Here is a 21,913-nt window from a genome sequence, read left to right as displayed (position 1 = left end):
GATTCTCAGAAGGAGACTGCAGAAGGTTGCGGGCCTGTAGGGGGAGGCAGCAGAGGGGTGCAGGCCTGTAGGGGGAGGCAGCAGAGGGGCGCAGGCCTGTAGGGGGAGGCAGCAGAGGGGTGCAGGCCTGTAGGGGGAGGCAGCAGAGGGGTGCAGGCCTGTAGGGGGAGGCAGCAGAGGGGTGGGGGCCTACAGGGGGAGGCAGCAGAGGGGTGGGGGCCTGTAGGGGGAGGCAGCAGAGGGGTGGGGGCCTACAGGGGGAGGCAGCAGAGGGGTGCAGGCCTGTAGGGGGAGGCAGCAGAGGGGTGGGGGCCTGTAGGGGGAGGCAGCAGAGGGGTGGGGGCCTACAGGGGGAGGCAGCAGAGGGGTGGGGGCCTGTAGGGGGAGGCAGCAGAGGGGTGGGGGCCTACAGGGGGAGGCAGCAGAGGGGTGGGGGCCTACAGGGGGAGGCAGCAGAGGGGTGGGGGCCTACAGGGGGAGGCAGCAGAGGGGTGGCTGCAGGCCTATAGGGGGAGGCAGCAGAGGGGTGGGGGCCTACAGGGGGAGGCAGCAGAGGGGTGGGGGCCTACAGGGGGAGGCAGCAGAGGGGTGGGGGCCTACAGGGGGAGGCAGACTGATCAGGACTCATGAACATATGAAATAGGAGAAGCAGGCCATTCAGCCCCTCAAGCTTGCAACAGTGTTCACTAAGATAAAAGCTGATCTGTTTGTGCTTTGAATGCCACATTCCTGAGAACTTCTGAAAACATTATCTGACAAGAAATTTTCTCTCTCTGTCCAAAATAATTCAATTCACTGCATTGAGGCAGGGTTTTCCAAAGTGACATAAGCCTCAGAAAAATATATTCTCATCTTGATGCTCAAAGGGCAATCCTGGTTTTAAACCACTGCCTGCTGATCGTACACTCATCCACAAGAGGAAACATCCTTTCCATGTCCATCTTGTGAAGACCATTCTGGATCTGCGCACTTCAATCAAGCTCACCCTCACCGTTCTAAACTCCACCGGAAGTAAGTCCAGTCTGTCCAACCCTTCCTCATAAGGCAATGCACTCATTACAGGTATCAACTGAGTGAAGCTTCCTCTCAATCACCTGCAATGCATTCCATCCTTTCTTAAACAAGGCAACCAAAACTGCACACAGTATTCCAGATGTGGTCTCACCAATGCCCTTCATAACTGAAGTATTATATCCTCACACAGTAGAACATTTTGATCTCCTTCCATCTCAGGGTTCCATCATCCTCTCCCCTTAAGTAACATTTCTTTTTATTCTTCCTGCCAAAGTGAACAATTTCACACCTTCACACACTATACTCCCTCACTCAATCGATACGTCTGTCTGCAATTTCCTAGTTACCCTCACAACATTTTACTTTACTTGGTGTTGCCTGTGAGTTTAGCTACCATATCTTTACTTTCCTCATCCACATCATTGATGTAAATTGCAAAGGCTTAAGGCCCCAGCACAGAACCCTGTGAGACTCCAGTTGTCTTATCTGCCTGATCAAAGACCAACTAAAGTATATTCTCTGTTTTCTGTCAGTCAGTCAGTCTTCTATTCATGCTCACATGACCCCCTACACCATCACCTCTTGCTTTGCATAACAACCTTTTGTGCAGTACTTGTCAGTCCACAGTTCCAAGAGTATGTTGCTGGAAAAGCACAGCAGGTCAGGCAGCATCCAAAACGCGGGAGAATCAATGTTTTGGGCCAGAGCCCTTCATTAGGAATGGCTCTGGCCCGAAACTTTGACTCTCCTCGGATGCTGCCTGACCTGCTGTGCTTTTCCAGCAACACACTCTCGACTCTGATCTCCAGCATCTGCAGACCTCACCTTCTCCTAGTCCACAGTTCCAGCAGTTTGCTTAGTACCGTTTCCCTTGCGATTGTAATGTCACCAACTCCCGCTCTCTCCCCAAACTTCCTGAATTACAGCAATGATGTTTGCTCTATAGTGAAGAATTTAACAACATATTTATTCATTTCATCCATCAATTCCTTGTTATGTACTATTAACTCCACTCTCTGAAGGACCAACACTCACTTCACTTATCCTTTTCCATTTTAAATACTTGTTGAAGCTAACTATTTTAATATTCCTAGCTACCTTCCTCTCATACTCCTAATTTCTTCCTCCTGGTTAACCTTTTCATCATTCTGACATTCTTTTTGTCTGACAAATCATCTGACTTATCACAGCTGTCTGCTCTTTATTTAATTTTGATGATTTTCTTAAATTCTTCAGTTAATTATAGATGGTGAACCCATCTTTCAGAAAATCTCTTTATGTCGATATATATTAATAGTGAAATATATTCTTGCAAGTTTGCCATTGTGTCCATTAATCTAGCCCTTAGCCCAGTAGGCCATTTCACGTCAGCTGTCTTACTTTCCTGCTCAACTAATTGCTCTTTCTTGTTTTCGAACAGAATAGAAATTTACTGTCACATGTGCACATGAAAAATATCGTGAAAGGTTTTGCAAGTTGCTACACCATGGCTCCTAAATATAAATACCTGTCTCAAAATATGATTTCTCCCCCAATTTTCCTACTTCAAAACTGAATGTAAAATTCAAACATATTGTGGTCCCGATGAGCTATTTACTCTGTTATTATGAAGGAGTACCAAATGTAATATAACCTGCTTTCTGAATGTGCTGATCTAAGAAAGTCTTTTCAAAGTATTATACAAACTCCTCATCCAGGCTGCCTTCATTTTTCCAGTTCACGCAGAGATTAAAACCACCCATGATTATTAATGAACTGTTACAAAGAAATAGTTATGTTTCTAAAATGTATTTGCTTTGTGATTGCTGTTAGGTGGTCTGTAGAAAGACCTTGTGTGTGTCTTCTTTTCCCCAATTTTCATCACCTCCATCCAAACATATTGGACATCCAAAACCAAGATTACCTCTCATTATAACACCAATAAGAGACAGTGAAGATCTGTAGACACTGGAGAAGTTTACAGAGATGTGGACAGGAGGGTATAGGTGTTGGAGAGTGTATAGAGCTAGGAAGGGCTGGAGGAAATGAAGAGAGAGATGGGGAGGGCTTTGAAAGTAAAAATTTGAATGTGGAGGAACAGCCACTTCAGGAACCCAATGCAGGTCAATAAACACAAGCAGTGTGTGTGTGAGAAGAGAAGTTTAGCAATATTTCAGAATATGAGGAGGAGATCTGGCAACATTTGTGGAGAGAGAAATCAAAGTTAACATTTCCAATTGAGTGACCCTTCCTCAGAGGAAAGGTCCTGAGGAAGGGTCACTCAACCCAAAATGTTAACTCTGATTTCTCTCTACAGATGCTACCAAGCCTGCTGAGCTTTTCTAGCAATTTGTATTTTTGTCTCTGATTTACAGCATCTGCAGTTCTTTTGTTTTTTTATTTAAATAGGAGAAGGAGTGGACCATAATCAGTGAATCCCTACAGTGTGGAAAAAGACCATCTGGCCCAACAGTTCTACACTGACTCTCCAAACAGCATCCCACCAGACCCATCCCTCTCCTCTATCCCTGTACCCTTGCATTTCCCATGGCTAATCCACCTAACTTACAGATCCTTGGACACTGTAGGAAAATTTAGCATGAGTCAATAGTGTGGTGCTGGAAAAGCACAGCATGCCAGGCAGCATCTAAGCAGCAGGAGAATCGACATTTTGGGCATAAGCCTTTCATTAGGAAGGTTGATTCTCCCGCTCCTCAGATGCTGCCTGACCTGTTGTGCTTTTCCAGCACCACACTCGACTCTGATCTCCAACATCTGCAGTCCTCACTGTCTATTGGACAATGTCTGCATCGTCACATATCAGACTAATGCCATTTACAAGTTTGCTGATGACACCACCATAGTTGGTCGAATCTCAGATGGTGACAAAACAGATTACAGATGGGAGGTGGAAGACCTGGAAAATTGGTGCACTGAGAACAACTCTCAATGCTGGCAAAACCAAGGAACTCATTACTGACTTTCAACAGGATATTCACACCCCCACCCAACATTAACAGCACAGAGGTGGAACGAGTGGAGCGTGTCAAACTCCTGAGAGTGGTCAACAACAACAAGCTTTCTTGGAGTCTTCATATGGACACACTGGCTACAAAGGCCCAACAACATCTCTTCTTCCTCAGGCAGCTGAGAAAATTTGGCATGATGGCGAATACCCTTGCCAACTCTTATAGGTGTGCCATCGAGAGCATTCTATCTGGATGTATCAGTATCTGGCATGGTACCATTCAAGATCAGAGACGGTTACAGAGTGTGGTGAACTCGGCCCAGACAATCACAAAGGCCAACTTCCCATCTCTCGAATCCATCTACCAGACCCGCTGTCAAGGAAAGGCCGCCAGCATTCTCAAAGATCCATCCCACCCTGGCAATGTTTTTCTACAACCTCTACCATCAGGGAGAAGGTACAGAAGCCAGAACACACACACCAGCCGGTTTCATAACAGTTTCTACCCTACTGTTGTTAGAGTACTGAATGGACTCTCAAACCCTTGAGAGTCTTTGTCTTTGCCGCTATTTATCTATTATTTACTTATCTATGCTGTATAACTCTGATCTGCCTGTATTTCTGGCAAGACAAAGCTTTTCACTGTGCCTCAGCACACGTAACAATAAATTCAATTCAATTAAGCATGGCCCACCCACCTAATCTGTGCAGCTCTGGGCTTTGGGAGCAAATCCGGAGGGAAATCCACACAGACATGGGGGAAAATGCGCAAACTCCACACGGACAGTTATAGAGATATACAGCACGGAAACTGTTCAACCTGTCCACATTGACCAGATATCCTATGTAAATCTAGGCAAAAGTGAGGACTGGAAATCTGACTCTAGATTAGAATACCATTGGAAAAGCACAGCAGGTCAGGCAGCATCCAAGGAGCAGGAAAACCGACATTTCAGGCAAAAGCCTTTCATCAGATGTAAATCTAGTCCAATTTGCCAGCATTTGGCCCATATCCCTCTGAACCCTCATCCAAAGGTGGAATGCAACGCACGTCCCTGGCGTTATGAGAGAGCAGTGTTAACCACTGAGCCACCATGCCGACCGTACATTTCCTCTCCCTTGCCCTGCAATTCTCCATTGGGGCAGCTGCCGCCAAGGTGCGGTGGGGAAAGACCACTGTGTAACGTCTGCCTGCCAAAGAAAAAACAGGGGGCCCACTCAGTAAGTGGGCTCCGCTGAAGCCTCAGCTAAATATATGGATGGTAAACATAAAAACCTGTACATACGAATGATTAAGTCCGATCTCTTTATGTAAAGAAATGCAAGGTGTGCCTATGAATGGCACAACAATTGTACAGATCATCAAAATATTTTATGAATAAAGTATATTTTTGAAATTTAAAAAAACTCTGCAATTCTTCAGACTGTGGTTGATGTGCACAGACCTCAACCCCTCTTTTGTGCTAGGTCGTCGCCCCTCTGATATTGAAGAGATCTAACTCCCGCCTTTTTCTCCATAGCATTCTGAGCTGACCACTATCTATCTCCCTGACCTACAGCTGCGCTCCTCTCAGCGAATGCGAACATCTACCCTCCTCACATCCATCCAACTGACTGCACTCAAGTCAGCAGCAGGTACGCGGGCACAGGCTCACCGAACACCGCACTCCCCACCACCTTTCCTTCGGACACTGGAGAAACTCAGGCGGAGGCGGGGAGGGCGGGGGTAGGTCCGGCGACCATCCACGTTTCCAGTCCGACGCGGAAAGTCCCTCACGCTCCCATCGACCTGGGCGCCGCCATCTTGTCCGGGTGACCTCTCACCCCTCACCCAGTCAAAGGTCACGGCTCAGGGCAGCGGAGACTTAATTTTTTTACAAAAATTAAGTAAACGCGCGTCTGCTTGAGTAAAATAAAAGCTCTAAGCTGAAAAGTGAAGGTGGAGGGAGAGGAAATATGACGGCGTTCGGGCCCTCTCGGTGTCAATAAGGAAAGGTCATGGGTCAAAGCCTCCACCCAGGGCCTATGGGAGAGACCAGGGATCCTGTTATGGAGCTTTGACCGCATAGGAGACCACTCGGCCCACTGTCCTTGTACTAACTCCTGAAAATTACCCAACTTGACCCATTCTCCAGGCCAGCCCTCCGAAAACATTCACCTCTCTTTTAAACCCCTACCTCATTCTTAAAGCACAGAATCCTTCAGCCCAAGTCTGCACCAACATAACTGCCACCGAAGGTGTGCTCATCCCAATTTCCTGCACTTGACCTGTCTCCGTGAATTATATATCAAGTACTCATCCTAATGTTTTTTTAAAATGTTGCAGCGAATTACTGCAGACACTGGAGTTTGTACTGAAAACAAAATATGCTGGAAACCACAGAAGCTCAGGCAGCATCCAAGGAGAGCAAGCTGACATTTCAAGTCTAATGACTCTAGCAGCAGCTGTGACCAATACTCTGCACAACTCCAACGTTACATCCTTGCTCTTAAATTCTGTGCCATGAACAATGAAAGGAAGTGTCCCATTATGCCTTCTTAACTATCATATTCACGTGCTCTGCCGACTCCAGGAATCTGTGATAACTCCATTATCCCTCTACTCCTCTAAGCTATCCGGTATCCTGCCATTCATTAAATACTCGCTGATCTTGCTGCTTCTTCCACTGCCTCACAGTTATCAGCTTTAAATACCATCTGCCAACGGTCTGCCCATCTGATCAACCTATCTAAGTCTTCCTGTAACCTACAACCATCTTCTCTGCTATTAAGTATTCTATCAATCTTGGTTTCATCTGTAAAATTGCTTTACAATCCCCCAAATATTTTCATCTACATCATTTATGTCTACAACAAACAATAAGGGTCCTAGTACCGATCCTTGTGGTACAAGCCTTCTGCCACTACCCTTTCTGTCCTATTACTAAGCCAATTTCTGATCTATCTTGCCAAGTTTCACTGAATTCCACGTTCTTTAACTTTCTCAATCAGTCTCTCATTGTGGGACCTTGCTTAAATCCATATAAACTACATCAACTGGAATTCCCTCATCTACACATTTGATTACATTTTCAAAAAAATATGAATAAACTTGTTCAGCATGACCTTCCTTTGACAAAGCCATTCTGACTATGCCTAATTAATCCAACCTGTTTTCGACTGGCTATGAGTTCACTCCTTCAGAATTTTCTCTCATATTTAGTTTCCCTAACATTGATGAGACTCACTGGTGTGTAATTTCCTGGTTCATCTCTACTGCCCTTCTTAAGATGAGCCATCCTCCAGTCCTCAGGCACTTCCCTCATGGCCAGAGAGGAATTAAAGCTTTGTGTCAGAGCCCCTGCAATTTCCTGCCTTGCCTCTCACAACAGCCTGGGATGCAATTCATCCAGGTCGGGAGATTTGTTGATTCTCAAGCCGAACAGAACCTCCAATATCTCTCCATTTCCTGTGTCAAACTGTGCAAGTTCCTCACAGTCCCTTTTCCTGAATTCCATACCAATGTTTTCTTTTTCTAGGGTGAACCCTAAAGAGAAGCGTTCATTCAATACCCTTCCACTATCCTACAGCTTCACACACTGGTTACCCCTTGGTCCCTGATGGTTAACCTCTTCCCTTAAATGTATTTATAAATGGAATAAAACAAAGAACTATGAATGCAGAAGATCTGTAACACAAACTGAAAATGCTGGCAAAACTCTAAAGGTCTGGCAGCAACCACAGAAAGAAATTAGAGTTAATGTTTCCAGTTCAGTGACCCTTCATCAGAACTGTTAGCGGCTAGGAAAGGTGATATTTATGCTGAAGAGGAGGTTGGCCTGGGGGTAGTGGTGAGTGTGCATGGATTAGGTGGAGATGGAACTCAGAGACAGAGAGATATGGAAGGAACAAGTCAGTTTTATAGATAGCAGATAAGTGATAAGAGCTAAATGTGGAACAGACTGGATGAGCAGGACTGGAAGCAACCCATATAATGTGATAATAGGCCTAAAAGTAGTACGTGAGAATAGGTGACTGTGCTAAAAGCAACCCATGTCATAAGCAACACCATGACAGGTTTGGGGTGAGTTTAAAAAAAATGGAAGGCTCTAAAGTTCTTGAACTCAATGTTGAGTCCTAGAGGCTGCAGAATCTCCAAGTGGGGAATGAAATATTGTTCTTGCAGTTTATTCATTTACAGGACAAGGGCATCACTGGCTCGGCCAGAAGTTAAGTCAACCACATTGCTGTGGGGCAAAAATAGAACATGCTGGAAAGGCTCAGCAGGTCTGACAACATCTCTGGAGAGAATCAGAGTCAACGTTTCAGGTCAAATGACTCTTCCTAAGAACATTGCTGTGGTTGGGGAGTTTCATATAGGCCAGATCAAGCAAGGACATTCCCTGAAGGAAGTTCTTCTGACAATCAACAATGGTTTTATGGTCATTGTTGGAGTCTTAATTCTGGATTTCTACTGAATTTAAATTCCACCATCTGCTGTGGCGGGATTTGAACCCAGCTCTCTGGATTATATATTAGATATATATTGCCTGGATCTCTGAGTTAACAAATACAGACATTGTTGGGAAAACTCAGCAGGTCTGGCAGCATCTGTGAAAAGAAGTCAGAGTTAATGTTTCAGGTCCAGTGACCCCTCGTCAGAACAAATCTCTGAATTAACATTCCATCAACAATACCACTTGGTCATCTACTACCCAATAAGCTTGCGCTGAGACTCACTGGAACACTGCAGCAGGTCCGAAACAGAAATGTCGGTGAGGCCCCAATAGAATCCACCTCCGAACACATTGTCAGGCAGTGTGTTCCAACTCCCTTGAGTTTAAAGAGATTTCTCCCCAGCTCTCTCCCATTCTCTTGCTGGTCATCTGGAAATCATGAAGCCGAGTTTTGCTGACCAAACAGAAATATCATTCTTTCAAATTTGAAAAGATTTACAAGGATGTTGCCAAGGTTGGTGGGTTTGAGCTATTGGCAGAGGCTAAATAGGCTGGAGCTGTTTTAGCTGGAGCATCAAAGGCTGATCTTATAGAGGTTTGTAAAATCATGAGGGGCATAGATAGTGTGAATAGCCAAGGTCTTTTCCCACCAGGGTTGGGAAGGCCAAAACTAGAGGGCAGAGGTTTACGGTGAGACATGTGAGATTTAAAACTGACCTAAGGAGCAAATTTTTCACACAAGTGTGTATGGAATGAGCTGCCAGAGGAAGTGGTGGAGTAGACGAGCAGGATGCTGGAAGAACACAACAAACCAAGCAACATCAGAAGGTGGATAAGTCAACATTTCAGTAGTAACCCTTCTTCAGGGATGGAGGTAGGGATAGGGGAAGCTTCAGATAAATCGGAGGAGGTGGGTAATACCTACACTTCCATTCCTGGAGAAGAGTTATACCCAAAATGTTGATTTCTCCACCTCCTGTGCTGCCAGCCTCCTGTTTGTCGACTTTGGATTCCAGCATTTGCAGCTTTTTTTGTCTCTATAGAGGAAGTGCTGGGGGTGAGTACAATTACAATATTTAAAGACATCTGGATGGGTATATAAATAAGAATGGTTGAGAGGGATATGCTGGCCAAATGCTGGCAAACAGGATTATATTAATTTAGGATAACTGGTCAGTTTGGAGGAGTTAGAGTGAAGGGTTTGTTTTCATGTTGTACATCTCGATGATATCTTGTCTGCAAGGATGAATTGGACTGAAGGATCTGTTTCCATACTGTACAGCTCTATGACACTATATCTGTTGGCATAGATGGGTTAGACTGAAGAGTCTGTTGCTGTGCTGTACATCGTTATGATATCTGGTTGGCATGGGCAGGCGAGACTGAAGGGCCTATTTACATGCTGTACAGCTCTGTCAACCTAAACTTTTGGTAACTTTTTGATCAGTTTTCTCTGCTCCAAGGGGAAATAAGATCAACTATTTTCTACTTTTAATCTTTACTTACATATGAGAGAGAGAGAGAGAAGTGCAGGGGGAGAAGGGAGAGAGATGGGTGCACAGGGAGGGGGAAGAGGAGAGAGAGGGGAGCAGGGAGAGAGAGGGGAGTAGGAAGAGAGAGGGGAGCAGGAAAGGGAGTAAGAGAGAGAGTGTTTGTGGAGGGGGTGAAGAGGGGAATGAAGGGGGGGGATGAAGAGAGAGTTGGGGTACGGAGAGGGCAGGGTGTGGAGGCAGAAGAGAAGTGTGTGTGCAGAAGCGCAGAGAGACGGTGCATGGAGTGGGGGGAAGAGAGAAGGGTGTGGGGAGGGGAGGAGAGAGGGGTGCAGGGAAGGGGCAAGAGGGAGCATTTCTGGAGGGGTGAAGGGGGGTGAAGAGAGAGAGGGGGGTGAAGAGAGAGGGGGGGTGAAGAGAGAGAGGGGGGTGAAGAGAGAGAGGGGGGTGAAGAGGGAGGGGGGGTGAAGAGGGAGGGGGGGTGAAGAGGGAGGGGGGGGTGAAGAGGGAGGGGGGGGTGAAGAGGGAGGGGGGGGTGAAGAGGGAGGGGGGGTGAAGAGGGAGGGGGGGGTGAAGAGGGAGGGGGGGTGAAGAGGGGGGGGTGAAGAGGGGGGGGGTGAAGAGGGAGGGGGGGTGAAGAGGGAGGGGGGTGAAGAGGGAGGGGGGGTGAAGAGGGAGGGGGGGGGTGAAGAGGGAGGGGGGGGTGAAGAGGGAGGGGGGGGTGAAGAGGGAGGGGGGGTGAAGAGGGAGGGGGGGTGAAGAGGGAGGGGGGGTGAAGAGGGAGGGGGGGTGAAGAGGGAGGGGGTGAAGAGGGAGGGGGGTGAAGAGGGAGAGAGGGGGGGAAGAGGGAGAGAGGGGGGGAAGAGGGAGAGAGGGGGGGGTGAAGAGGGAGGTGAAGAGGGAGAGGGGGTGAAGAGGGAGAGAGGGGGCATGTGGGGGGATTGGAGGCAGAAGAGAAATGTGTGTGGAGAGGCGAAGGGAGAGACGGTGCACGGAGGGAGGGGGGGAAGAGAGAAGGATGTGGGGAGGGGAGGAGAGAGGGGTGGGGGAAGAGAGAGGGGTGGGGGAAGAGAGAGGGGTGGGGGAAGAGAGAGGGGTGGGGGAAGAGAGAGGGGTGGGGGAAGAGAGAGGGGTGGGGGAAGAGAGAGGGGTGGGGGAAGAGAGAGGGGTGCAGGGAAGAGAGAGGGGTGGGGGAAGAGAGAGGGGTGGGGGAAGAGAGAGGGGTGGGGGAAGAGAGAGGGGTGGGGGAAGAGAGAGGGGTGGGGGAAGAGAGAGGGGTGCAGGGAAGGGGGTAAGAGAGAGCGTTTCTGGAGGGGGTGAAGAGGGGGGTGAACAGAGAGGGAGGTGTGGAGAGGCGAAGGGAGAGACAGTTCATGGGGGGGGGAAGAGAGAATAGTGTGGGGAGGGGGAGGGGGAGAGGGGAGATAGAGGTGAAGGGGTGGGAGGAAAGTGTGGAGGGTGGAGAAGAAAGAAAGGAGAGAGGGATGCAGGCGGTAAGAGGTGGAGAGGGAAGGGAGAGGAGTGTGTTGGGGGGTGCAGAAGACAGGGTTGGGAAGGGGGGGTGGGAGTAGATGTGTTGGGTAATGAAAGGGGTGTTATTGTCGCCCTTCCCCCACTCCCTCCGCCGGTTGCTATGGCCAAGGCGTCGGCGGTTACCAAGAGCGACTTGGCCATTTCCTTTCCCTTCGGGAAGCCTCGGGCCACCCCCTTTTTTTTTATATTTCTCTTTTCAATTAAAATAAAATCAACACTGCCAGCAAACTCTCCTTCCACGTACGAGAATAAATTGAAAGAGTTAAAAACCTCCCAGTCGACGTCCGAGGCTTCCAGCCCACAGCAGCGAAAGGCACGATGGGAAATCCTCGCGCACCGCTTCACCTTTCTCAAAATATATATTATTTTTATTTCACAGCAACAACAACAACAACGAACCGAGACATTGCATCCGAAAGCCCCCATTGCAATCTCTCGCCTGCATAGCCGCGGCGGGCAAAGCCGGCGACCGATTTTGCATTTTTTTCTCTTTCGGGAATTGATTTCCCCGTTTTTTTTGGAAGGAGGAGGTGGCGGCTGGGGGGAAAGACGCGTGCGTCCGCGCGGGGGGCGAGGAGGAGGAGGGGAGCGTGCGCACGCGCGGCGCACCACGTGACCGTCGGGTGGGTTGGGAAAACATCTTAGGAAGCGCGCGGGGTGGGGGGGTGATTGAAAAAAAAAGTCTCAACTTCCGACGTTATGATTTAATGTGTTTTTTTTGCAAAAAAAAAATAATTTTTTTGGTGGGGGTGGCTCGAGCTCCACCAACGGTCACGGGCCGGGCGGCGCAAGGGTTTGTGGGACCGCCCGCCCCTCCCCCACCCTCTCCGCTCTCGATATAAAAAATGTATTATTTTGTGAGGGGAAGCGGTTTTATTTAGTTTGCTCTCGGGTTTGTTTCCTCTATCTTTTCCCTCCCCGATCCCAGGGGGCGGGGAGGGGGTTATTATTTATTACCCCTCCTCTTCTGCTTCCCCTCCCCCCCCCCTCTCCCCCCGGTGACAGCAGCAGCGCCGCCACCGCCGCCATTTTGTGTTTATCTCCCTCTCTCCCTCTCCCTCTCTCTGCTGCCTCTCGCCATGGCGCACTGTTCAGTGTTTGGTGTCATTTAAAACAAAAATACACACGCACATAGACAGAGGAAATATATATAATATATATATACGCGCACACACACACGCACCAGGAAGGAAGGAGGGGAAAAAAAGAGAGAGGAGTGGGGGGGGGTGGGGGCAGAGAAAGAAATCCCCCCTTTCTACCATCTGTTGAACAACGCGAGAGAGAGAAAATCCACCTTTTTTTTTGTTGTTTGCGTGCAGCCATGAATGTGTGAAGGAGAGGAAGGCAAAGCCGAGTGGACAGAACGTATACACGTATTATAAAACACACACACACACACACACTAAACGAGGATGTCTTTCTAAAAAGCGGTGGATCTCTCTCTCTCTCTCTCTCTCTCTGATTTCGCCTCCCCTCTCTTCCCACCCCTCCTTATGTTCCCTGTCTTCCCTCCTCATGTGCCATGGCGGACTGTGGAATGGATCATGTGAGAGAAAGAGAAAATATTATCCGTTCTGGTAAGATAGAATGGTTGTGGGGGAGGGTTGTTGTGGGGTAATTCTTAGTCATGGTTTTGGTGGTGGGGAGGGGGCTATTTTCTGTCAATGTTGGAGAACTGGGGAACGTATGTGTGGGGTTATTCTGTGTCAGTGTTGGAGAAGGGTTGGGTGGAGGTTTAAATCTTGTCAGACTTGAAAATGTTGGAGATGGTTTGTGGGGTATTGGAGATGGGTTGTATGTTAGTGTTACAATGCTGGAAAGTGTTTTTGGGATATTTGAGAGTGGAGGAGGGTATGTGTCAATATTATGGGAGAGGTGTTGGGGATCTTGAAGAAGGGGTTGTGGGGTAAGTCTGCTAATGTTGGCGAGGTATTGGGGAGTGGGGGTAAAGGGACAGTGTTATAACGTGGGTGACGCGTTGTAGCATATGTTGTCAGTGTTCTGGAGAGCAGTTATAGGGTAACTTATAGGGTATGTGGAGATGGGGCATGTCTGTTAATATTGGAGGTGTGGTTGTTTTTAAATTTGGGAGAGTTGAGGTCGATTAGGTTTTGGAGCTGGCAGGCAGGGCAAGAATGAATTGCATTTTTTCTTAAAACAAGTGGGAAGTGAGAAAGGGTCAATTTAAAGGTGTAATCATTGATGTGTTAAAAAGCGTTTTGGTGGGTGTCTGTCGCTGGTTACACGTGGTAACAGTGAATTTTGTTCTGCCATTGACTGTACTCTCTGATCCTTGTCTGTGTGGGACGAAGGACCGAAAATAAAACAGTGGAAATGTTTCCCTATCAGGCCTTTGATTTTGTTTCATCTTCTTTTTTCCTCCTTTTAGGTTTTAGCTTTTTGATACTTCATGGCTTCCCTCTTCCCCATGTACAGGTTATGCTGCTCTGTATGGTTGGAATTTCCCCCCTTTTTTTGGGTTCATTTTCTTCATGTGCTTGAGGTGAAAGTCTTTCCCTTCTTGGGAGATGAGTCAGTTTTTTTTAAAACCCACTGTCTCTTCCCAGTCTGACCTTGTTAGAACCAATTTGGCTTTTGTTTGAACTCTGGTTTGTTGTCTGCTTTGTTTTTTTCATATTTCATGGGGTAATCCATTAGTGTGATACAAATCAGTACAGGTGACTGTCACTTTTTTCAAAAACACATTTTCCCCTAAAATACTTGTATATTGAATCTTAAGCTGGTGGAAGTTTATCACACTTTTTTCTCCTGCGTTGTAGTTAGAGTTTTTAGTTGAAATATTTCTTGATCATTTGTGCATTCTGGTGTTGATCACTTTAAGAATCATCAATAGTTTTTTTTAATATATGTTTGGTCTTAAATGTGTAGGTAAATTCTGAGTAACTTAGATTAGTGCATTACTGTTTCAGGAAGGAGTAAACTATATGCTGTGATGATGTGCAACTTGTAGGTAAGATGAGTAGATTGTTTGATTTTTGTCTAAAGGCTTGATTTTTACAATACAAATATTGTTGAGGTTATGATCTCATGCCAAAGATAATTGGCTAAGTTAATGTACCCATCATTGTGTGCCATAATTTGAAAAACGCAGCCAATTGTTGGTGGAAGCACTTTTATTTTGGGTAAATGCAGCTTTCTAATCCCCAAACCTTAATGTGGTACGATTACTAGAATTCAAATGAAGTCGTCTTTTCAAACTGAAGTCTTCAAACATGCTTTTAGGAAGAGAATAAAGCTTTCACTTTTCCAAAAGTGAAAGGAAATTAGACTTTTGTTCAAATTTGCCCTTTTTTTGAGTTTTCTGACAGTTCAAAGAATACAATAGTATAAACAGTTGACCCAAATACTCAATTTCCTTTCAAAAATAGTCAGGAATCTCATAGAAACTATCAGCTGTTGACAGTGCACAGACCCTTGTGAAGTGAATCAGTGTAGACCTTGCAAAGTATGCTGATGCAGCCTTGCTGATGTAGGAGTCCATTTAAAATTGTGTCCTGGGACTATGAGACCCAGTTCTACAGAAGCAACGTTTGAACCATTATGACATGCCTAATTTAAAATGTGGTGAGCCCTGACTCGAAGTGGTATGCATGTACATTATTATTTCTGATTGTCACTGAGAAAAAAACCAAACATTAATATTTGAAAGGTGCTAAAGCAGGCTGTGTGAGAGGGCAGGAAGAGGAATAAATGCTGGCATGCCACCCATGTCCTAAATTAAAAGAAATACTCACCTTTGTCAACATTGGGACTTATTCAAGATTTTATATGAAGCCAAGTTGTGAAATGGATTTCCAACCTGGTAAATATTTTCAAATTTCACATAACGTTAACCACTTAAAAACTGAAATTCATATAATGCCAAAAAGAATAGACTTGGATTGTTGATGTAGTATGTGCATGTTCCTGAGAGATTTTGTAAATGAGGATTAAAAGTTCAGGTTATCGACAAATAGGTCTGTTTTGATTTTTATTTTAGAATTCTTCTGCTGTACGGGAGCCACATTATGAAGAGTAGTTTTATTGTAATGTTCTACTCACCAATAGCATGTTTGCTCTTCAAAATATTTGAGAGCTGTGTTACTGTAATACAGTTTGGTTACTATCCTGACTATTCTGCTAGTTTGTGCGAAGAGAAAAATAAATTTCCATTGATACAGTACTCCAGGATATCCCAAAACAGTTTGCTTTCAACAACCCATAACAGTGACTACACTTCGAGTATTGTAGAAAATGCAACTATGTTCCTCTGTGGTTTTGAGGACAATCTTGGGGTCACAAGCATGTGACTTAAACTGGGCGATCATTTTGGGAGTGGGAGAGTTGGATATATTATTGAGGTGCTCCATTACACAGGCATACAGTATGGTTCATGTATGACATTAGACTATGCAGTCTGACTGTAATATGTTTTGAGATAAAAAAAAACTACTTATGCTGGAATCCAAAATAGACCGGCAGGAGGCTGGAAGAACGCAGGCCAGGCAGAATCAGGAGGTGGAGAAGCCAACATTTCAGATGTAACCCCTTCTTCAGGACTGTTCGGGTCCTGAAGTGTCGACTGAAGCAACGCCTAAAACGTTGACTTCTCCACCTCCTGATTCTCCTCGTCTGCTCTGTTCCTCCAGCCTCCTGCCTATCTATTATGTAATATGTTTTGAGTCTGACATTGAACTGAAGTACAGCTGGTTGTATTGTGGTTCAGTTGTTTTTGAAACTGAAATACAATTTTGCTGTATTTTGGTTCAGGTGTGACCTGAGGTTCACTTGCCTGAATTGTGGTCTAGGTGTGTCATGAAACTGTATAGTTTGTCTGTATTTTGCTTCAGGTGTGATGCAATGTATTGGGAAGCATGGGTGTACAAAGGGTGATGAGTGTCAGTGTACACCAGGCTGACGCAGCAGGCAGTTACAAAGGCAAATGGTATGTTGGCCCTGATTGCAAGAGGATTTGAGATCAGGGATAAAGATGCCTTACTGCAGTTGGACAGGCTCTTGGTGAGACCATCTCTCTAGTATTGTGCAGAGTTTTGGTTTGCTTTGTTAAGAGAGGATGTTTCTGATATAGAGGAAGTGCAGCAGAGGTATCACTAAGCTGATACGCAGGACTGTCTAGAAGAAGAGATTGGTTCAACCGCATCTTTATTCAGTAGGATTTAGGAGGATGAGAAGTGATCTGATTGAAATATCGAAAATTCTCACAGGGCTGGACAGACTCAATGCAGAGAGAATGTTTCCCCAGTTGGGGAGTACAGAATGAGGGGGCGATAACCTTAGGAAACAGGTTAGATTGTTTAGGACCCAGATGAGGAAATATTTCTTCACTCACAGAATGGTGAACCTGTAGGATTTTATACTGCAGAAGGCTGTGGAGGCCAAGTCATGAATATATTGAAGGAAAAATATGTATTTCTATATTCAAGGCATCAAGGCATATGCAGATAAAGGTGGGAAAATGACAATGAGATAACGGTTGAGCCAAAACAAATTAATGGCGAGCCAAGCTCAGAGAGCTGTTTGGCTTACTCTTGGTCCTGCTTTCTATTAAACCCAGTGTGTTAGATGGGTTTTGGAGTGATACAGCGCAGTAGAGGCTCTTCAGCTTGTTGTGTGTACTGACCTATCTATACTGTCTCTCTTTTTTCAGTACTTGGCCCACAGCCTTGAATGTTATGCAATTTCATAGTTTGTTTTTATCTTTGTTTGAGGTGTGACGTGAAATTCTGTATACTTTGTCTGAATTTTGGTTCAGGTGAGACTTGAAACTGAACTGTACAAAGGTATCCACAAAAAGAACAAATCTAATCGGATCAATAACTATCCCCATCAGCCTTTTCTTAATCATTAGAACAGTGATAGAGCTTGTCAGCAGTATTATCAAGTAGTACTTGGGCAACAATGGTTTGCCCATTAATGCTCAGTATGAATATCTGCAAGGGCCCCACAGCTTCTGCCTTTATTGTCCTGGGGCAAATGTGAACAACAGTACTGAGCTGGAGGAGAGTTGAGGATGACTGCTTTGAACATCAAGAAGCCTTAGCAAAACTGGAGTTATTGAGAAATGGGAAAACACTACTGAGTGTGATCTAATAGAAGCGGAGATGGTGGTTGTTAGGGGTCAGTGATCTCAGTTCCAGGACACCTCTGCAGAAGTTCCTAGGTCCAACCATCTTCAACTGTTTTATCAATGACCCCTCCTCCACTGTAATGTCAGAAGTGTTTGCTGCTATTTTGTGCAATGTATCCATCATATGCAACCCCTCAGGAACTGAAGCAGTCCATGTTGATAGGCAGCAAGAGCTGATAATTTTCAATCTCTGAATGATAAGTAACTTGTAACATTCATGCTGCATAATGACCATCACCAATAAGAGATAAACTAACGATCTCCATATTCACTGACATTGCCATCACTGAATCCCCACTATTAACATCCTGAAGGTTGCCATTGAACTAGAAACTGATTGGACATATAGGTACTGTGGCTTGAGGGCAGTTCAAAAGCTGGGTATTCTTTGGGAAGGAACTCAGGTGAGTTCCAAAAGCTGATGTCAACAAGGCATGAATCTAGAGTGTTGATCAAGTGTGCAACTGGAAAAAGCCCAGCAGTTCAAGCAGCATGAAACCCACCCTGAAACGTTACCTCTCTTGGTCCTCTGCTTGACCTACTGTGCTTTTTCCAGCTCCACACTTCATTGACCCTGACCTTGCAGCATTTGCAATCTTCACTATCTACAAATCTGGAGTGTCATAAAACTCTCTCCATTTGACTGGATGGGTGCAGTTTCAACAACTGTAGAAGCTCAACATCAAGAACAAACAGCCACTTGACAGGTGCTGTGTCACCCACCTTTAGCATTTATTCAGATGCTAGAATCTATACTGATGAAGAGTCATCTAGACTTGAAACGTTAGCTCACTTTCTCTCCATGGATACTGCCTGACCCGCTGTGATATCCAGCATTTTTTTGTTTTCAGTTCAGCATTCGCTTGCTTTGCCCCAAAAGCACACTACTGTGCACCATCTATAAGGTGTGCTGCATTAAAATTCATTTGTCAGCATCTTCGAAAACTGGCTTCCACCACCTTTCATTCTCAGTTGGAACTTACTACCGTTTTCTCCATATCACAATCAAAATCCTGAAACTCTTTTTGTAACAGCATAGTTACACTCCATGGGGTTCAACGATTCTAGAAGGCAGTTTGCCATCACTTTCTCAAGTTCAACTGGGGATGAGCAATAAATGCTGGCCCAGCCAGTGACGCTCACGTACTGTGAGGGAATGAAAAACTACATGCATTGTGGTTCAGGTGTTATGTAAATCTGTGGTATGGTTTGCCTGTATTGTGGTTCAGGTGTGATGTTAAACTGTGGTGTGGTTTGCCTGTATTGTGGTTCAGGCGTGACATTTAACTGTGGTGTGGTCTGCCTGTACTGTTGTGATCGGAAACTCTGGTGTAGTCTTGTTTATGGTTGGGGGTGTTGAATGTGCTAATGACAGTAACAGTCATGAATTTGATGAAAATTCTATGGTATTTGGATATGGTGATTAAACCTGTCTTCCAGATACTTTCCAAGTTGTTTCTGTGGTGTGAGCTTCATTGATTCTCCGTTATGTCAATGTTCCATAAGCGGGTAGGAAACTAATGGAGGGCCGGAGAAGCTTGAAAGAGTGTCTTTGTCATGGCCTACGGCTGAGAGAAGAGAGAGACCAAAGTGACATAGAACATTACAGCGCAATACAGGCCCTTCGGCCCTCAATGTTGCGCCGCCCTGTCATACTAATCTGAAGCCCATCCCACCTACACTATTCCACGTACGTCCATTTGTCTGTCCAATGGCAACTTAAATGCACTTAAACTTGGCGGATCTACTACCGTTGCAGGCAAAGCATTCCATACCCTTACTACTCTCTGAGTAAAGAAACTACCTCTGACATTTGTCTTGTATCTATCTCCCGTTACTTTAAAGTTGTGTCCCCTCGTGTTTGCAGTCCCCATACTTGGCAAAAGGCTCTCCCTGTCCACCCTATCTAACCCTCTGATTATCTTGTATGTCCCTATTAAGTCACCTCTCAACCTCCTCCTCTCTAATGCGAACAACCTCAAGGCCCTCAGCCTTTCCTCGTAAGACATTCCCTCCATACCAGGCAACATCCTAGTAAATCTCCTCTGCACCCTTTCCAAAGCTTCCACATCCTTCTTATAATGCAGTGACCAGAACTGTACACAATACTCCAAGTGCGGCCGCACCAGAGCTTTGTACAGCTGCAGCATAACCACCTGGTTCCGGAACTCAATCCCTCTATTAATAAAGGCTAAAACACTGTATGCCTTCTTAACAACCCTGTCAATCTGAGTGGCAACTTTCAGGGATCTGTGTACATGGACACCGAGATCTCTCTGCTCATCTACACTCCCAAGAATCTTACCATTAGCCCAGTACTTTACATTCCGATTACTCTGTCCAAAGTGTATCACCTCACATTTGTCCACATTAAACTCCATTTGCCACCTCTCAGCCCAGCTCTGCATCCTATCTATGTCTTTCTGCAACCTACTACATCCTTCGTCACTATCCACAACTCCACCGACCTTAGTGTCGTCTGCAAATTTACTAACCCACCCTTCTAAGCCCTTATCCAGGTCATTTATAAAAATGACAAACAGCAGTGGACCCAACACCGACCCTTGCGGTACGCCGCGAGTAACTGGACACCAAGATGAACACGTTCCATCAACTACAACCCTCTGTTTTCTTTCGGCAAGCCAATTACTGATCCAAACTGCTATGTCTCCCACAATCCCATTCCTCAGCATTTTGTATAATAGCCTACTGTGGGGAACTTTATCGAATGCCTTGCTGAAATCCATATACCCCACATCAACCGGTTTACTCTCATCTACCAGTTTGGTCACTTTATCAAAAAATCAATAAGATTCGTTAGGCACGACCTACCCTTCACAAAACCGTGCTGACTGTCCCTGATCAGATTATTCTTTTCCAGATGTTTGTGAATCCTATCTCTTACAACCTTTTCCAACACTTGACCAACAATTGAAGTGAAACTCACTGGTCTGCAATTACTAGGGTTGTCTCTACTACCCTTTTTGAACAAGGGACCCACATTTGCTATCCTCCAGTCCTCAGGCAGTATTCCTGTAGACAATGATGATTTGAAGATCAATGCCAAAGGTGACCAATGTAGTTGAGTAAGAATTCAAGGAGTGTGACAGCACATTGAGATACGTATCTCCCAGACTCTGAAGAGTGCCTCACCTCCCAGATGTAGCATTTATACATAGCATGACTGATCCTGAATATGCATACAAAGTGCCACTTTGTGACTGACATCTCTGATATTGGGAAGGATGTGTCTAACAATGTTCCTGCAGAATGTTGCAGTCAGTATTTCACCATTCCATTGTGGGGAAGTTAGATGCAGAAAAACACCTTGGACCACGAATTCATCAGCCAGTGATCTGCATGTAACACTCCTGTAGTCCGAATGGGATAAGGAGCTGGTGGATCTTGTTGGCTGGTTCCCTGAATAAACTGTCAGTTGTTGGCAAAATGCTTCCTTGCCAAGCCTTTGAAATATTTGAGACATAGTCTAAGGTTGAAGAGGGCCATCAGATCTTGCCTGCACATCTGGAGAGTAACCTCCTCTGTGCTACTATTGATGCAACCGTGTTGGGAAGAGACCATTGCCCACAACCTGCTTTTCAAAGGCAAATTCCAGGTCTGAAAAGAGGTGCAGTGAATTTTGTTGAGGTTCATGCTGGGGAGGTCCTGCTAAGCAGGGCTATGTACTCTGTGAGCTTTTCCTGGAGGGAAACAGTCGGCGATGGAATCATTAACTGTTGTTGGAGGGGCAACTACATGGGTGGCACAGTGATTAGCACTGCCTCACAGCGCCAGAGACCCGTGTTCAATTCCTGCCTCAGATGACTGACTGTGTGGAGTTTGCACATTCTCCCCTTGTCTGCATGGGTTTCCTCCCACAGTCCAAAAACGTGCAGGTTAGGTGAATTAGCCATGCTAAAATTGCCTGTAATGATAGGTGAAGGGGTAAATGTAGGGGAATGGGTCTGGGTGGATTGCGCTTCAGTGGGTCGGTGTGGATTTGTTGGGCTGAAGGGTCTGTTTCCACACTAAGTAATCTAATCTACATAGTGACAGATGCTCGTTGGTCTTCCAGTGCAAAGACTATTTAGGATTGAATGTTGGAGACTAGCACATTCCAAGGTGCTTACCAGGAAGTTGCCTGGTTTGAGGAAAGGCTGAGGGACTGAAGGCTGTTTTCGTTGGAGATGAAGGGATGACTTAATTTGTGAATGAGAGATGACTTAATTGACACATAGAAGATGATCAGAGGGTTAGATCGAGTGGGCAGTGAGAGCCTTTTTCCTCAAATGGTGATGGTTAGCATGAGGGGGCATAGCTTTAAATTGAAGGGTGATAGATGTAG

At 45.7% G+C, this 21,913-nt stretch overlaps 2 protein-coding genes across 7 annotated transcripts in view; one reads left to right on the top strand and one right to left on the bottom strand.

Moving 5' to 3' along the window:
* dap3 (death associated protein 3) overlaps nucleotides 1–11,710 on the bottom strand; it is a 42,608-nt gene extending 30,898 nt beyond the window's left edge. Inside the window, exons 1-2 of one of the 4 annotated variants that reach the window (XM_060820566.1) lie at nucleotides 11,665–11,692; nucleotides 8,681–8,851 (exon numbers count right to left, since the gene is read on the bottom strand). The gene's annotated coding sequence lies outside the window, so the exon portion shown is untranslated. Of the gene's footprint in view, nucleotides 1–5,616; nucleotides 5,781–8,680; nucleotides 8,852–11,664 lie in introns of those variants that run through there. The other 3 variants (XM_060820568.1, XM_060820567.1, XM_060820565.1) reach the window with 3 other exon arrangements.
* A 562-nt stretch (nucleotides 11,711–12,272) lies between these two features.
* The window catches only part of ash1l (ash1 (absent, small, or homeotic)-like (Drosophila)), a 228,447-nt gene continuing 218,806 nt past the window's right edge, over nucleotides 12,273–21,913 (top strand). For all 3 annotated transcript variants that reach the window (XM_060820802.1, XM_060820800.1, XM_060820801.1), the window contains exon 1: nucleotides 12,273–12,997. The gene's annotated coding sequence lies outside the window, so the exon portion shown is untranslated. The remainder of the gene's footprint in view (nucleotides 12,998–21,913) is intronic.

This window comes from Hemiscyllium ocellatum, chromosome 50 (genome assembly GCF_020745735.1).
Source record: "Hemiscyllium ocellatum isolate sHemOce1 chromosome 50, sHemOce1.pat.X.cur, whole genome shotgun sequence".
NCBI classification, from domain to species: domain Eukaryota; kingdom Metazoa; phylum Chordata; class Chondrichthyes; order Orectolobiformes; family Hemiscylliidae; genus Hemiscyllium; species Hemiscyllium ocellatum.
The sequence above is the reverse complement of the archived record's forward strand: the minus strand, read 5'-3'. Positions and strand labels throughout refer to the sequence as shown.